At 37.9% G+C, this 4916-nt stretch overlaps 1 pseudogene; it reads left to right on the top strand.

The window, feature by feature from the left end:
- The first annotated feature begins 1619 nt into the window (after nucleotides 1-1619).
- On the top strand, nucleotides 1620-1738 carry LOC128249469 (5S ribosomal RNA; annotated as a pseudogene).
- Nucleotides 1739-4916: the final 3178 nt, after the last annotated feature.

Here is a 4916-nt window from a genome sequence, read left to right as displayed (position 1 = left end):
TCTCTCTCTCTCTCTCTCTCTCTCTCTCTCTCTCTCTCCCCTCTCTCTCTCTGTATATATATATATATATATATATACAAGAGGATGCTGAAAAGTTCCTGACTTTGGGTAAAAGAAAATACAGGAGGATCAGTTAATTATGATTTTATTCAACATATTCTCGTCTCAGATTCTCACACTTTTTGCAGTGGTCCTTCAGTATTTGTAAGCCCTGTAAAAGAATTTGGAAGGTTGGGCCCCAAACAGGCCTTTGGCAATACTCTAAAAGCCAGGAACTTTTCTACACCCGCCTCATATACACACACACACACATATAGAGAGAGAATGACTAAGATATCTGGTGGTATGAGGTGCTTGAGAAACTGAGTTCTAGAAGTGCCTTGTATACCATCCACATGTAACATTAATTCACACACCCTATCCCTATGAACCAAACTACATTTCTTCATGCATTATGCTTCTCTCTCCCATTCAACCCCAATTCATGTAGCCCAACTCTGCTCTGTCATTTCTATCTCGCTCCCTTGACCTCCATCTACCAACTGCATCATCGCTGTCCACTCACTCCTTTATATACTTGCATTTTATCACTCACTGCATTCCCCTCTTTCCCTCTCCTCTCCTCCTTTTGCGCCTTCACGAACTCCCTACTCACTCTGAACAATCCTCTACCATTCCATTTATATTCACACCCTTGTATCTTGAGAGAACGTCCTGGCATATTGCCACCATCTGTCTCACACACACACACTCTCTCTCCCTCTCTCTCCAATTGGGTGACCGTTTATTTCAAAGGCAAGACACCTGTTTCTGTCCTTCTATCATAGTTTAAACTCTCATTACCTGGAACAAAGCCACCTCCTTCAACATCACTCCTCCTCTCAGTTGAAGGGTTTTTATCTTGCAAGTTATGTGGTGACCTCGGCAGTACTGTTTCCACATAAAAAGCACCCAGTCCACTCTGTAAAGTGGTTGGTGTTAGGAAGGGCACCCAGCCATAAAAACCAGTTTATATTTTATAGAGGTCTGTTGCATATATATAGTAGAAGCACTTCTAATATTAAATAATAATAGAAAGTCAAATATTTGGGAAGGAGTTTAGTCAATAATATTAGCTGTCATCTATTTTATTACTCTCAGAAGGATGAAAGACAGTAACCATTGTGGAATTTAAACTTATAATGTAAAGACAGGCCACCAAATCTGTCCTCTCTTCAAATAGTTCAGCAAAATGCTGCTAAAAATAATTACACATCTGCTTGGAATTGATCACCAATGCCTATCATGGATTGAGAGAGGAAGTTTGAATGACTGTCCTGTAGCCATGTGATATTTCCTGGTCCAGAGCACAGCTTCCATTCCCACAAATCTCAGAGTACATAGTTAACTCTGACAACACAAAATGGCAATGCCCAATTGCTGTTCTTACAACCAATGAGTATCCACAAACACTTAGCTTCTCACTGGATGACTATAAATGTTAGCCTTCATTTGATCATTCCTGTTTAAGATGTGTAACATTTGTTTGGGAACACCATGCAACTATCTCGAGAAGCTTTTTCCAGTCATCCAACCAGTTTTTTCCCTAGCTATAGACTATAGATTCTAATTTAATTCTTCTTCACAACCTTATCCTGTTGAATGCACGGGTTCCCATTTGATCACTAAAGCTAAGCAACATTGAGCTTAGTTAGTATTCAGATGGGTGACCACTTGGGCAACCTAGGTGTTGTAAACATCTCACTTTTACAGGCACAGACATGGCTGTGTGGTAAGAAGTTTGCTTCCCAACCACATGGTTCCAGGTTCAGTCCCACTGTGCAGTACCTTGGGTAAGTGTCTCCTACTATAGCCTCAAGCCAACAAAAGCTTTGTGAGTGGATTTGTAGTAGGGTCAATTAATTCGACTAATCATTTTTCAAGGCAGAGCCCCAGCATTGCTGCAGTCAATTGACTGAAACAAGTAAAAGATAAAAGAACCACAAACTATTTGTTATATGTTTAGTTCTTTCTGACAAAATCTGTATTCCAATAATGGTAAACCTTCCATATAAGGAACAAGATATCAAGTAACTGGATCTCTACTGTTAGGTGTCTAAATTGATTATGCAAATCCTGTACAACTAGTGTAAATAGTCAACTATGTACAAGAAAGTCCAAGAAACATTACTTCTCTGTACTGAACCTACAAACTCCAACCTAAATATTATTTGGCCAACCAATAAAGTTAAAAGTTAAAAAGAGACTTTTATTCCTCTAATTCCAATTCCTACATAACACCAATGTGCATAAAGTACCATTCCAGTCCTTTATAATCCAGACGAATGGAATGTGTTCAAGAAGAGCATTAGTTGTATCCAAATAGGTCTGTCCCATCCCTGTTGGGGCATAAATTGCCATCAGTGAGTAGGCACCTTTTACACTGCCACAGATGTTTAGAATGACTCTTCATCATTCTAAATCCTGAAAGATAGTCCTCACTTTGATGTTCAAACATTTCCAAACATTGCAACTCAACTCACACCAAGATTATCAAACAAAATGGTAACGTTTACAACAATCCAATAAAAGTTCAATGGTTACCACATCCATACAAAACACTCTAAGATCACTTATTGACTTGACTTGAAACAAATCCCAAGCTGTGAACATTTGTACACCTAACTTTCTATGTTGTTAGGATTAAATGAAATGAAATATCACAACATGAGTAAAATACTTATGGGCAGGGCCAATTTTAAGTCAGTTCGACAGTTTTATTCAAATAGGGCCCTGAGCCAAGAGAGGGGCCCCAGGCACATACTTGAGCAGAGGTTCAGATGAATTTTTAATATACCATTGTGGTTAATGGTGGAGCCCTCAAGCCTCAACACTTCTTGGCTGGGACTGGCATACAACACAAAGCATAAAACATTCAATCTTCAGCTTTTGAAGAGAAGAAGACCCCACAGACAATTCTCTAATTGGGCCCCACATTTCCTAGTACTGCCCCTGCTTATGGGTCCCTAAAAGGCTCCACAAAAGGCTGAGATTTTGCTATTGCTTTGGAAGTTATTCCATTATACAGGAATTGTGTCAATTTAGTGTTGCCATTATTATCTATTGTTGGCCTTCTTTATGTCTTCTAAACTCTTTTTACTACTCCATCTAACACCTGTTTCCTTATTTTATATTTATAACTCTTAACCACAATATACAGCATTTAGTTACATTGCTTTTACATTCTGAGTTCAAATCCTTTCACAGTTAACTTAAATTTTTTTATCTTTCTGAGGTTGATGAAAACAAGTTGGGATCAATTCAATGAACTATATTCTTACACTTACCCAGTAGTTGTAGCTGTTTAGCCCCAAATCAACCCTGAGAAAATCAGACCTAGGACATATAGGTGTGACAATCTAAGGATTAAATGCAATCTACATAACTATCAAGTTTTCTATCTGTTTCTAGCTTCTCTCTTCCCCTTCCTGGAATAGGGTTACATCTTCTGTCATTCTTTTGCTATCTATTTCTATCACAATTTAGCCCTCACTTCCTCTTTATCATCTTTCTCTATTTCTTCTCCCTTTTTCATTCTTTCTTTCTTTCTATTTTTCTCTTCATTACGCATTAGTTTCTCTTTTTTTGCTTCTCCGTTTCTTTAACCATGACAAAGGTGTGTCCCAGCTTCCTTTCTCACTCTTATCTTCTCATTCTCTTTCATTCCTTTTCTCTGTATATTTTCTTCTTTCAAACTACTAACTTCTTTTCTCATTCTCATCTCATTTACTCTCATTTTTAATCTTCCTTTCTTTTTCTCCTACCTAACATCCTTTCTAGTTTCCTCTCTCACCTTTCAATCATTTTCTTTCATATTCATTGTCTCTCTTTCTTGTTTTCATTCTCTTTACATTTATTTACCTTATTACTCTCTTTTAGAGTTTCTCCTCTTCATCCCTGTCTCTTGCTTTCTCTTCTACTCTCCACCTTTTTTCTCTTTCATTTTTCTATAATCTTTCTTTTTTGCATAGTTTTTCTTTTCATTCTTTTTTCTCAACTCTCCTTTTGTTTTCCTTCCTTTGTTCTCATTAATATGTCTTTTCTTGTTAATTTTCCTTTTTACTATTCTCATCTTTCTTTCTCTCGTTCTATTCTCTTTTTCACTATTTTCCTTTCCTGTATTTCCAGTCATGTATAGCTTTTTCTTCCTCTTCTCTCTGATTGCTTCTCTTTTAGTTTTCTCTTGACAATGAATTACATTGACTGCTAGGTGCTTTGGTAGGTAGGTTATCTTAGGTTACTCATGAGTGCTACTAGTAATGTGTAATTGAGTACAACCTGTGTCATGGTTAGGTTATTGCTGACCAAACCAGCAGCCTATATACTAAGACAGCCAGGTGAAAAGGGATGCTGCAAGCCAAGCAGAGGAAAAACAAGACCTGTCAAAAAGATGGATGAACCTTGTTTTAGGTCGATGGTTACCCAGCAATAATGTATGAGGTGGGGTGGGGGTGATGGATGAGTAAGCATATTGTAAGACTACTGTGCTCTGGTGCTCTTCAACTATGAGGAAGGCTGTTTCTCTAGAAACAAACACTTTCCTCTCTGGTCAGTCCCTCGTCAACTTTTTCAAGTACCACTTGAAAAGGAGGATGAGGATAGAGAGGAAAGTGTTGTCGAATGAAAGTTTCAATAAAAAATGGGTAAATGTGGCAAGAATGGTAAGAATGAAAGACGACACCATTTTAAGCATAGACTTGTAACAAAAAGAGACAAAAAGAGAGAAAGTACTTACTTTCATGTACCTTTAAAAAAAAAAAAGCCTGAGGTGACCGTGGTCTTTTCCGTAGGCTTTTCTCTCCACGGATAAACCTAATCTGTTCCCCGTTTTTTACATTGACTGTGATACACGATCCCTATTGATCGCCCCCCACCCA

This window comes from Octopus bimaculoides, chromosome 14 (assembly GCF_001194135.2).
Source record: "Octopus bimaculoides isolate UCB-OBI-ISO-001 chromosome 14, ASM119413v2, whole genome shotgun sequence".
Classification (NCBI taxonomy): domain Eukaryota; kingdom Metazoa; phylum Mollusca; class Cephalopoda; order Octopoda; family Octopodidae; genus Octopus; species Octopus bimaculoides.
This window is presented reverse-complemented; position numbering and strand designations above follow the sequence as displayed.